At 45.4% G+C, this 13,540-nt stretch overlaps 1 long non-coding RNA gene across 2 annotated transcripts in view; it reads right to left on the bottom strand.

Moving 5' to 3' along the window:
- Positions 1-321: 321 nt before the first annotated feature.
- The window catches only part of LOC135051187 (uncharacterized), an 87,140-nt gene continuing 73,921 nt past the window's right edge, over positions 322-13,540 (bottom strand). For both annotated transcript variants that reach the window (XR_010242104.1, XR_010242103.1), the window contains exon 3: positions 322-535. This is a non-coding gene — a long non-coding RNA (uncharacterized LOC135051187). The remainder of the gene's footprint in view (positions 536-13,540) is intronic.

Below are 13,540 nucleotides of genomic sequence, written 5' to 3'. Positions count from 1 at the left end.
CACGAAGCAGGCAGGCTGGTGCCATCCAGTCCTGCCTGAAAATAACAAATATATAAAATAAAAGCAGAAAACTCTTCAGGACCGGCTCCTCAGGGCACATTTTCTAAACTGAGTCTGGTAGAAGGGGCATAGAGGGAGCGCAAACTATCAAATTCTTAAAGTGCCCAAGGCTTCTAGTGGACCCATCTATACCCCATGGTACTAAATGGATTCCCAGTATCTCCTAGGACGTAAGAAAAATACATTTTTAAATAACTTATACTGTATGTGATAATCATATAATAAAGACAACACTCAGAATGCCATGTTAGTTATGCTCATATGTATTATAGTTCAATGTATCATGACAGAAAAAAAACATTTCCAATGATGTTACAGAATATGTATTTCTGTAACAAAATTTCACATTTGTTTAATTTCCACAACTTTGTCTAGCACTCCACCAAGAAAATCATCCGGACCACTTGTTTCTTTATCATAAGCAATGTCCCTTAGTAACTCCCTTTCTTCTTTCTCATGGTGGCTTTTCTCCTCCCTACACCAAGGACAAAAAAAAATATTTTCAGCAAATACAGCAGTAGTGAATCAATATGTAAACTATGAACAGTGATGTCTATCTCATTACAGGCCGTAATATACAGTGAAACCAGAGGCGTTTCTAGAGAGGAGGGAACCCGTGTGCAGACTCCGTGTGTCGGCCCCATCCTCTCCTGTAGCTGTCACCGCCGCTGTTAGCACTCTCAGAACTGAGACTCTGGCACAGTGCCAGATTCTACAGCGCAAGCGCAGGACCTCGAAAAAATGTCCACCACACAGTTTTTTCCGAGTCCTGCGCATAAGCTGTAGACTCTGGCACTGTGCCAGAGTCTCTAGTGCTCAGGGCGCTAGCAGCGGCGATGACGGCTATGGGAGAAGAGGGTGTGTGGTGTGATGCTGGGCTGCCAGCTGGAACCCTATTTACATCAAAGGCACACACCACATGCCTCCTACGGTATGAGCCAGAAGTTCCACCCCATATGATTTGCACATAGACTGTTTTGTCATTTGTTTACAATCAAGGGTCTGTGCAATAATTCGTCAATTTTAATCAAACGATTTCATGTTTTATGTATGTCCAATCCATGTATAATGTGCATTGTGTCACTAAATTATCATGGAAAAATAAAAATGTCTTTTTAAGTAATTGAACATTGAGTAAATAATTTTTGCACACGTCCTTGGGAAGGAACAGCGCTCACCACAAATACCTAACCTTGTGTATACCAGAAGAAGGGGCCCACACAGAGTCACCGATGGATGGCGGAAAGGTGAGTATAGAAGAAATGGGTGCAGTGTGTTCTGTGTGGGCCCTCTCTGAACCCAGGGCCCCAGGAGTATAAGGGCTCTAGGCTGATAGCTGAGGGTCCCCTCTTTCCAGGGGTACCAGATTTTTTAAAATCGGCCCTGAGGAACCAGAGATATTCAACTTCAAAGCAATGGTCCCCATGCAAGCCTGTTAATTGCTCTCTCCCCCCCCCCCCAGATATCTCGGGCTCTGTCTGACTTAGAGTTTTTCTGAGCATATACTCCAAATGCTGGGACTCTCCCCTTTCACTGGATACTGACAGCTTGTCTCTACTATGCCCAGAACCAGAGATATCAGCCGTCCAGCAGCTGGTCCCTGCTCCTGCTACACTCGCCTAATATGCAGTTTTATAATTTCATTGGTGGATTGCTCTGGTTCCTGACCTCTGATCTCCAAGTCCCCAATATCTCATGACAGGTGGGACTCTCTAGTTTTATATCCTATTAAAAGCTAAAAAATATATTTCCGGGAATTTGATATATCTGCAGTCAAGCAAGCTGCCCTCTCACCAGAAAATTATTAATAATAAGCCCACTCCACTATCCACCCCTCCCTATGTATTAAACACCCCATACCCTGGAAGTCAAGAATTGGGGCCCCTTCATTCTGCCCAATGCCCCCTTCTACAGTTTAGTGTCTCCCTCCTGCCCCATCTCCCACCATCTGTGCAGTAAAGGAGTAATTATCAGAAATTACTGCTCCAGGTCCTACATACTGAGCGGAAGATAGAACACCCTCTACCGCCCGCGGGTCATAAACACCTCCCACCCCTACTGGAGGTTGGGTAGGGGCCCCAGTGCATTGCTGTGACCAGGGGCCTACACTGCTGTTAAGACGGCCCTGAATGGACCGCACACACTGCACTCATTATAGTTACGCCAGTGAGTGAAACTTATGTTTGGTGAAGTGACGTTTGGATTTTTAATTAGCATTTTAAATGACAAATGATGTTTCATGAAACTTAAATTAATAACTGGTGAATGCAAAAAGCAGTTACATTTGACAAATGAAATTAACATGTATTAATCAATAACTGACATTTAATGAATAAAAGGCAAGTTCATGCAATTTGTTACTTCACATATCATAAACCGGTTGGCTGACTAATAAATGTTAATAATAATAATAATAATAATAATAATAATAATAATAATAATATGTTCTGTGCTAGTGAGGATATATGGGAGCTGCTTAGTTCAAAATTGAGATCAGTGGTATATAATAATGTGGGTACACATAACATTAAAACAATAAGGATAAAAACACTGTTATATGTTTATAGTCTTTTTGTAGATTGATTATCAGGTTTTGGGTATGATTGCATATTAAGGTGGGTACACACTGATAGATATATCTGCCGATCAATTGATCGGCAGATACATCTATGGATGGAACAGGCAGTGTGTTGAGCATACACACTGCCCGATCCGTCGGGGACTGAAGTCATGAACTGGGCGGGCGTGTACATACGCCCGCCCAGTTCAGCTGTCAATCACCGCTGGCTGCCACAGCATGTGTATGGGCGGGGTCCACCTGCCTGTACACACACAGCGACGCGCCAATATATTGGTAGATATATTGGCTGTTGGCTGTGCTGTGGGGCTGACACGATATGTCTGTGAACGACGGAGTTCACAGACATATCGCCCGTACACACTTGCTGACGGACCCGCGATATATCGGCCGTTCAAGAGAACGGCCGATATATCAGCCAGTGTGTACCCACCTTAAGAAAGCAATGTACAACAGGAGGCATCTGCCAGGATTACAACAGGCACAGCCTGCATGGTGTCCAGTACAAGTGATGTCATTAATATTCACCACAGCCAGGCAAATCAGCATCAGCAGCGGGGGATATAGACTGAAAAGCCAGGAGGCTGGGAACCTCATACATGCCGCATGATCAGATAGGGAGAGACAGGGAACAGAAGACACCTTTGGACCACATCCTATACCAGGCACCGACATGCCAATTACAACTCTTTATTACATATTGCCTATATCTAAATAGCAAACACATTGCTTCTAAGAATACACATTACAATTATTGTAAGTATTTTATTTAAAGACAGTACTCCCATGATATTGGATGTGACCAGGATGGAGGCAACACATGCAGACCGAGCGGAGAGTGACCTTGCTGCCTAACATGGCAGGCCAGGCCCGGCGACAGGGGGATCAAAGGGGACACCCATCCCAGGCCCCAATGTTGTAAGGGGCCCAAGGTCTGCAGTGCAGCGGCTGCAGCATGGGTGGATGCCGCTATATAGATTGCGTCATTGCACTGGACACCCGCTGTGTAGTAGGTATTTGTACTACTGCAGCAGTCCCCCAGGTTAGCATTGATGTCACGCGCCTCCTCTCTTCTCTTCCGTGCCCGCCCTGTCTGCTGCAGTGCCAACCTACAGGAGCGGCGGGACTGCAAGAGTGCGAGAGGACTGTGAAGGGGACAGATTGTAGACAGTGAGTGCTGTCTATACCTGTATCTGTCCATAATCAATATATATCAGGGTGGGTGTGCATGGGAAGTGAGGTGCCTGCCAGAGTGCTGCTGCTAATGGAGCTCGATAATCAGTGTGTGGAGGATTGGGGGAAGGGGAGTATGGGAGGTAATGTGCCTGCCTGTATACTGGGCTGTACCTGGCATAATGTGTGTAAGTGGCTGTATGTGGCATAATGTATATACTGGGCTGTACCTGGCGCAATGTGTGTAATGGGCTGTACCTGGTGCTATGTGTGTAATGGGCTGTACCTGGTGCTATGTGTGTAATGGGCTGTACCTGGAGTAATGTGTGTAAGTAGCTGTACCTTGCGTAATGTGTGTAATGGGCTGTACCTTGCGTAATGTGTGTAAGGGGCTGTGCCTGCCGTAATGTGTGTAAGGAACTGCACCTGGAGTAATGTGTATAATGGGCTGTACCTGGAGTAATGTGTGTAAGGGGCGGTACCTGCCGTAATGTGTGTAATGGGCTGTACCTGGAGTAATGTGTGTAAGGGGCTGTGCCTGGCGTAATGTGTGTAATGGGCTGTACCTGGAGTAATGTGTGTAAGGGGCTGTACCTTGCGTAATGTGCGTAAGGGGCTGTGCCTGCCGTAATGTGTGTAAGGAACTGTACCTGGAGTAATGTGTATAATGGGCTGTACCTGGAGTAATGTGTGTGAGGGGCTGTACCTAGCGTAATGTGTGTAATGGTCTGTACCTGGCGTAATGTGTGTAAGGGGCTGTACCTGGAGTAATGTGTGTAAGGGGCTGTACCTAGCGTAATGTGTGTAATGGTCTGTACCTGGCGTAATGTGTGTAAGGGGCTGTACCTGCAGTAATGTGTTTAAGGGGCTGTACCTGGCGTAATGTGTGTAAGGGGCTGTACCTGGCATAATGTGTGTAATGGGCTGTACCTGGAGTAATGTGTGTAAGGGGCTGTACCTGGCGTAATGTGTGTAATGGGCTGTACCTGGAGTAATGTGTGTGAGGGGCTGTACCTAGCGTAATGTGTGTAATGGTCTGTACCTGGCGTAATGTGTGTAAGGGGCTGTACCTGGAGTAATGTGTGTAAGGGGCTGTACCTAGCGTAATGTGTGTAATGGTCTGTACCTGGCGTAATGTGTGTAAGGGGCTGTACCTGCAGTAATGTGTTTAAGGGGCTGTACCTGGCGTAATGTGTGTAAGGGGCTGTACCTGGCATAATGTGTGTAATGGGCTGTACCTGGAGTAATGTGTGTAAGGGGCTGTACCTGGCGTAATGTGTGTAATGGGCTGTACCTGGAGTAATGTGTGTAAGGGCCGGTACCTGGCGTAATGTGTGTAAGGGGCTGTGCCTGCCGTAATGTGTGTAATGGGCTGTACCTGCCGTAATGTGTGTAATGGGCTGTACCTGGAGTAATGTGTGTAAGGGGCTGTGCATGGCATAATGTGTGTAATGGGCTGTACCTGGAGTAATGTGTTTAAGGGGCTGTACCTTGCGTAATGTGCGTAAGGGGCTGTGCCTGCCGTAATGTGTGTAAGGAACTGTACCTGGCGTAATGTGTGTAAGGGGCTGTACCTAGCGTAATGTGTGTAATGGTCTGTACCTGGCGTAATGTGTGTAAGGGGCTGTACCTGCAGTAATGTGTTTAAGGGGCTGTACCTGGCGTAATGTGTGTAAGGGGCTGTACCTGGCGTAATGTGTGTAAGGGGCTGTACCTTGCATAATGTGCGTAAGGGGCTGTGCCTGCCGTAATGTGTGTAAGGAACTGTACCTGGAGTAATGTGTATAATGGGCTGTACCTGGAGTAATGTGTGTAAGGGGCGGTACCTGGCGTAATGTGTGTAAGGGGCTGTGCCTGCCGTAATGTGTGTAATGGGCTGTACCTGGAGTAATGTGTGTAAGGGGCCGTGCCTGGCGTAATGTGTGTAAGGGGCCGTGCCTGGCGTAATGTGTGTAATGGGCTGTACCTGGAGTAATGTGTGTAAGGGGCTGTACCTTGCGTAATGTGCATAAGGGGCTGTGCCTGGAGTAATGTGTGTAAGGGGTGGTACCTGGCGTAATGTGTGTAAGGGGCTGTACCTGGCGTAATGTGTGTAAGGGGCTGTACCTAGCGTAATGTGTGTAATGGTCTGTACCTGGCGTAACGTGTGTAAGGGGCTGTACCTGCAGTAATGTGTTTAAGGGGCTGTACCTGGCGTAATGTGTGTAAGGGGCTGTACCTGGCGTAATGTGTGTAAGGGGCTGTACCTGGCGTAATGTGTGTAAGGGGCTGTACCTGGAGTAATGTGTGTAAGGGGCTGTACCTGGCTTAATGTGTGTAATGGGCTGTACCTGGTGTAATGTGCGTAAGCGCCCATTGACCCTCAAATTGTATGGCTCCCTGTATTTGCACAATTATGGTATTACAGTCTCAAATATTTGTCAATACATTTATTGTCACATGCAGGGAGGGATGTGTCATTCTGAGGCCAAGGGGGACCCAAAGAGTTTTTAGTGTACTGGGCCCCAAGATTTCTGTTGCTGACCCTGTGGCAGGCACATTGTGAGAGTGCTCCATGGACCCACATTTTACAGGCTTCCTGTACCTTACACTGGTGTTTTCTGAAAATCCCAACCTGGGGACTCTTGGACAGTTGCGGATTTTTACATAAGCAGCATCATTTAGGCACCCAGCAGTTGAGACCTCCCCTGGTCTGAGAATCATAATTTATTTACAAGGGATATGAAAAGCCTATTGTTTCCAGCCTGCTATTTCAGTGAAATAGTTGTTAATAAAAGCTTACTGTACTTGTTGTACTCTGTGTCTTCTCACAGCTTCTAATCTCTTCAAATAATTTACACTGGGATACCACTATATACCACCCGCCTTGCAGAGATGCAGGAAGTTTTCTGGGTCCACTTATTATATATTGTACTACTGGACTACTGCATCGTGTTGTCACATGTACCATAGTTAAAATATCCCTATTCTGTGTTTCATAAAGAGGTTTTATATCATCTAGACAATCACAAACAAATGGTAGAAGTGATGTGACAGTTGATGGTCCTGGACCCTTTCAAAAAGCAGGTTTTGGTTTCAGCACATGCCGTTCTTTGGTGTGGTCATTTGGGATGTGATAAGTTTGTGGAGAGAATAACCTCCCAGTTCTATTGGAAAGGTATTTATGCTGAAATATCTGTTGTGTGCTGCTTGTTCAGAGTTTTAGAAGACAGCAGTGAACCAACTATCAACTGCTCCACTGATCCCCCTCCAAACTGTAGGGGTCACCTTTAAAATATAGGGGTTGATTTAGTGGGTCCAATTGAACCACTGTCTTAAGGCAATAAATTAATTTTAGTGGTGGTTGACTACAGCCACACGACTATGGGGGTAATTCAGACTTGATCGCTCGTTAGCGTTTTTTGCAGCTCTGCAATCAGGTCAGAACTACGCATGCACATGCACCACAATGCGCAGGGGCGTCGCACAGGAACAAAGCGGATCATTGCTGTGCAATGGGTTTTACAAAGAATCCATTCGCACAGCCGATCGCAAGGAGGTTGACAGGAAAAAGGTATTTGTAGGTGTCAACTGACCGTTTTCAGGGAGTGGTTGGAAAAATGCAGGCGTGTCCAAGCGTTTGCTGGGCGGGTGTTTGACGTCAATTCCTGCCCCAGACAGGCTTAAGTGATCGCAGCGGAGGAGTAAGTCCTGGGCAACTCAGAAACTGCACAAAGTTTTTTTTGTACCACTCAGCTGCACATGCGATCGCACATTTGCACAGCTAAAATACACTTCCCAGTGGGTGGCAACTATGCGAACGCAGGACTGCAAAAAACAGCTAGTGAGCAATCAGGTCTGAATTAGCCCCTATGTTACTGGAGCTGTTTTCCAGGTTTGGGTTACCTAATAAATTCTTTAAACACCAACTATAACCCCAAATTGATGCAGGGGGTGTAAAAGTTTTTAAAAATTAAATCTGTCAGAAACTTAGTATGTCATCCAAAAAGTGATGGTTTAGTGGAAAGATTCAGTTGTACAGCACATTGAAGTCAGTGTTAAAAATGTTTATCGAAACAGAAAAAAGGTGGGATGAGCTTCTACCCTATTTGTTACTTGCAATCAGGGAAGTTACAATGCTTCTACTTGCTTTTGAGCTCCTTTATATCAGGAAGCCACATGGTAGTTTCAATCTTCAAAGGGAAGCACAGAAAGAACTGCCAATGTATGGGGAAAGCATCCTTTAATATATGGTTTAGATGTGTAATTGCATGGTCCTACTAGGTCAATTGGCCTGGAAACATTTGGCAAATGCCCAAGAGGCTCAAACACTTTTCTATCATTGCAATGCCCAAACAAGACCATGGTCCACAGTTTCCCCAGTCAGTGGGGAATTCTCCCTACCTTGAACCTTTGGTTTTAGACAAACTGAAGCCTCCCTTGGGAGACCTTCTTAAAGAGTTCCCAGATGTTTTTTCTAGTTAACCATGGTGTACCAATTTAGTCTTACAAGATATTGTAACCCCACCAGGGGTAGTAATTTGACAAAGAGCCTATAGGCTTTCAAGGGGAAAACAAAAACAACAACAACAACAACAAGAGGTAAGCAAGGAATTACAAGATATGTTGAAGTTAGGAGTGACTGAGGTGTTGTTTAGCGACTGGTTTAGCCCAATTGTCTTGGTCCAGAAACCAGATGGCTCTACAAGATTTTGAGTAGACTTCCGCTAAGTTAATTACGTGTCAAAATTTGATACCTACTTAATACCAAAAGTGGATGACCTGTTTGATAGATTAAATTTGGCCAGATATATTTCTACCCTGATCTTATGAAGGGTTATTGGCAAATTTAGTTGACTAAGGAGGCTAGGAAGAAAATGGCTTTTTCTAATCCTTTAGGCCTTTATCAGTTTAAAACAATGTCTTTTGGCTTGCATGGTGCCCTGGACTCTTTTCAGATGTTAATATCCCTGTTGATTTATTTTCATCAAAATTATGCTGCAGCGTACCTGGACATTGGTGGTCATTCCGAGTTGTTCGCTAGCTGCTTTCAGTCGCTGTGCAGGGATTTGGCAAACAAACAGCAATTCTGCGCTATACTTTCACAACGGTTGTTGCAGTTTCACACAAGGTCTAGCGACGCTTTTCAAACGCACTGCTGGCCGCAGAGTGATTGACAGGAAGTGGGTGTTTCTGGGAGGTAACTGCCCGTTTTCAGGGAGTGTGTGTAAAAATACAGGCGTGTCACATACAAATGCAGGCGTGCCTGGGAAAACACAGGCGTGGCTGGCCGAACGCAGGGCGTGTTCGTGACGTCAAAACAGGAACTAAATAGTCTGCAGTGATCGCAAGCTAGGAGTAGGTCTGGAGCTACTCTGAATCTGCACACAATTATTTTGTAGCCGCTGTGCGATCCTTTCGTTCGCACTTCTGCTAAGCTAAGATACACTCACAGAGGGCGGCGGTTTAGCGTTTGCACTGCTGCTAAAAGCAGCTAGCGAGCGAACATCTCGGAATGAGGGCCTTTGTCAGCATTGGAATGCCCATATTAATAGGCTAAGGGCTGTTCTTCAGTCTTTACGAGAGACAGGTTTAATGGCTAATTTGAACAATTGTTTTCTAAGCTAAGAAACCAAGTACGGTATTTAGGGTGTGTGGTAGGCAGTGGGTATCTGAAGCCCCATGTGAGTAAGGTACAGGCACAAGTTGATGCCCTGGTTCCAGCCACTAAGAAATGGTTAAGGTCCTTTTTATTACAGGATTTTTTTTTTTTAACATAGCGGCTGCCTATACAGATTTTTGAAAAATGTTGCTCCAAGTAAATTTGAGTAGTCCAGGGATTGTCGGTCTGCGTTAGCAACAGTTAAAAATCTTTTGTGTAAAGGCCCGGTTTTAAAGTCTCCAAATTTTGCCAAGCCATTAGTGGTACAAACAGATGCCTCAGATATGGGCTTGTGGGTACTTTTGTCTCAGGAGTTTGATGGCGTTACACACCCTATTCTTTATCTGTGTCGAAAATTGTTTCCACAAGATACTTGGGGGTAAATTTACTAACATTCGTAATTTTCCGTTTGAGGTCAGAGTTCAATCACGAATGACATCGAAAGTGTAAATATGCAACTTTTTGAATTTATTACGACTAATTTACTAAGCTGCCGTATTCTGCATTTTCGGTTTTTCCGATGTCGATGTCATTCGTTTTTTTAGGCAGTGTTTTACGTGAGTGACTTGTAAAACACTGCCGACTTTAATACAATGAATCTCGGCCGGATCTGAGAGATCCGTGCTGGGCTTCATTGTGCACCTTGTAAAAATAAATAAAAATGTTTAAACTTAATAAAAAAATTGCGTGGGGTCCCCCCTCCTAAGCCAAACCAGCCTCGGGCTCTTTGAGCTGGTACTGGTTGCAAAAATATGGGGAAAAAATTGACAGGGGTTCCCCCATGTTTAAACAACCAGCACCGGGCTCTGCGCCTGGTCCTGGTTCCAAAAATACGGGGGACCCCTACGCTTTTTGTCCCCCGTATTTTTGGAACCAGGACCAGGTGCAGAGCCCAGTGCTGGTTGTTTAAATATGGGGGAACCCCTGTCAATTTTTTCCCCATATTTTTGCAACCAGGGCCGGCTCAAAGAGCCCGAGGCTGGTTTGGTTTAGGAGGGGGGACCCCACGCATTTTTTAAAAAAAAAATTAAAACATTTCCCACCCCTTCCCACTGAAAAACATGCACGGATCTCATAGATCCGTGCATGCCTATACAAACACAAGATAAAAAAGCAGGTCTGTTTTTTTTTAGCACTTTTTCACGATTTGTATTTCATCACGGCAGTGTTTGGCTATTGTCGGCAGTGTTTGTGTTTTGCATTTTTTAGTAAATTCCCGATTTCTACCAAATTGCAGGCGTATTTGACCGATGGTGTATTGATTCGTGATTTTTTCCTAGGACTTCCAAAATATTACGAATGCCCTCATCACTGCCGTGATTTTTGCTTAGTAAATTACCGAGATGACACTTTGAAGAAAAAACGGCATCTCGGTCAAAATCGGGACCTTAGTAAATATACTCCTTGGTATTCTGTAGTAGAAAATGAATGCCTTGCTATAAATAGTTTCTACAAGCTTTGAGGTATTATCTTTCTGGTGACAGGTTTATCGTTGTTACTGATCATGCACAGTTAAAATGGTCCAAGAAAAATTCTAATGCAAGCCTGCTGGGTGGTACCGGGCTCTCCAGCTTTTTAATTTTAAAGTCCTGCACCGACCGATATGTCTACATTCAATTATTTTTTTTTTCTTCCCAATCAGAGCTGGAGAGTTGAGCTTCCTCCGCAGTCAATTTAGGTTTTCCTTTCAAAGGAGGAGGCACAGATGTGTCCACATACACCTTTCCTATTCCTATATATATATTGACACATCTGTATGAGGCAGAGTGGTTTTCTCCAACATTCTGAGGAAAGGGTTAACCTGCTGTAGCTCAGGGAAGAACCACACCCTTTCCTCAATTAAGACCAGCTGATATAAAAGCCTGTGTTGAAGAGTTAGTAAGTGGGAATGTAAGGGAGAGGTTGCACCATCAGCAGCCCTCTCTATGCTGGACCAACTGAACCCTGAACTTGCTGTATATTAGTGATGAGCACCGGAAATTTTTCGGGTTTTGTGTTTTGGTTTTGGGTTCGGTTCCGCGGCCGTGTTTTGGGTTCGAACGCGTTTTGGCAAAACCTCACCGAATTTTTTTTGTCGGATTCGGGTGTGTTTTGGATTCGGGTGTTTTTTTCAAAAAACCCTAAAAAACAGCTTAAATCATAGAATTTGGGGGTCATTTTGATCCCAAAGTATTATTAACCTCAATAACCAAAATTTCCACTCATTTTCAGTCTATTCTGGACACCTCACACCTCACAATATTATTTTTAGTCCTAAAATTTGCACCGAGGTCGCTGGATGACTAAGCTCAGCGACCCAAGTGGCCGACACAAACACCTGGCCCATCTAGGAGTGGCACTGCAGTGTCACGCAGGATGGCCCTTCCAAAAAACACCCCCCAAACAGCACATGACGCAAAGAAGAAAAAAAAGAGGCGCAATGAGGTAGCTGTGTAAGTAAGCTAAGCGACCCTAGTGGCCGACACAAACACCTGGCCCATCTAGGAGTGGCACTGCAGTGTCACGCAGGATGGCCCTTCCAAAAAACACCCCCCAAATAGCACATGACGCAAAGAAAAATGAAAGAAAAAAGAGGTGCAAGATGGAATTGTCCTTGGGCCCTCCCACCCACCCTTATGTTGTATAAACAGGACATGCACACTTTAACCAACCCATCATTTCAGTGACAGGGTCTGCCACACGACTGTGACTGAAATGACGGGTTGGTTTGGACCCCCACCAAAAAAGAAGCAATTAATCTCTCCTTGCACAAACTGGCTCTACAGAGGCAAGATGTCCACCTCATCATCATCCTCCGATATATCACCGCGTACATCCCCCTCCTCACAGATTATCAATTCGTCCCCACTGGAATCCACCATCTCAGCTCCCTGTGTACTTTGTGGAGGCAATTGCTGCTGGTGAATGTCTCCACGGAGGAATTGATTATAATTCATTTTAATGAACATCATCTTCTCCACATTTTCTGGATGTAACCTCGTACGCCGATTGCTGACAAGGTGAGCGGCGGCACTAAACACTCTTTCGGAGTACACACTTGTGGGAGGGCAACTTAGGTAGAATAAAGCCAGTTTGTGCAAGGGCCTCCAAATTGCCTCTTTTTCCTGCCAGTATAAGTACGTACTGTCTGACGTGCCTACTTGGATGCGGTCACTCATATAATCCTCCACCATTCTTTCAATGGGGAGAGAATCATATGCAGTGACAGTAGACGACATGTCCGTAATCGTTGTCAGGTCCTTCAGTCCGGACCAGATGTCAGCATCAGCAGTCGCTCCAGACTGCCCTGCATCACCGCCAGCGGGTGGGCTCGGAATTCTGAGCCTTTTCCTCGCACCCCCAGTTGCGGGAGAATGTGAAGGAGGAGATGTTGACAGGTCGCGTTCCGCTTGACTTGACAATTTTCTCACCAGCAGTTCTTTGAACCCCAGCAGACTTGTGTCTGCCGGAAAGAGAGATCCAAGGTAGGTTTTAAATCTAGGATCGAGCACGGTGGCCAAAATGTAGTGCTCTGATTTCAACAGATTGACCACCCGTGAATCCTTGTTAAGCGAAATAAGGGCTCCATCCACAAGTCCCACATGCCTAGCGGAATCGCTCTGTGTTAGCTCCTCCTTCAATGTCTCCAGCTTCTTCTGCAAAAGCCTGATGAGGGGAATGACCTGACTCAGGCTGGCAGTGTCTGAACTGACTTCACGTGTGGCAAGTTCAAAAGGTTGCAGAACCTTGCACAACGTTGAAATCATTCTCCACTGCGCTTGAGACAGGTGCATTCCACCTCCTATATCGTGCTCAGTTGTATAGGCTTGAATGGCCTTTTGCTGCTCCTCCAACCTCTGAAGCATATAGAGGGTTGAATTCCACCTCGTTACCACTTCTTGCTTCAGATGATGGCAGGGCAGGTTCAGGCGTTTTTGGTGGTGCTCCAGTCTTCTGTACGTGGTGCCTCTACGCCGAAAGTGTGCCGCAATTCTTCTGGCCACCGACAGCATCTCTTGCACACCCCTCTCGTTTTTTAAATAATTCTGCACCACCAAATTCAAGGTATGTGCAAAACATGGGACGTGCTGGAATTTGCCCAGATTTAA

Source organism: Pseudophryne corroboree, chromosome 2, assembly GCF_028390025.1.
Source record: "Pseudophryne corroboree isolate aPseCor3 chromosome 2, aPseCor3.hap2, whole genome shotgun sequence".
In the NCBI taxonomy this organism is placed as follows: domain Eukaryota; kingdom Metazoa; phylum Chordata; class Amphibia; order Anura; family Myobatrachidae; genus Pseudophryne; species Pseudophryne corroboree.
This window is presented reverse-complemented; position numbering and strand designations above follow the sequence as displayed.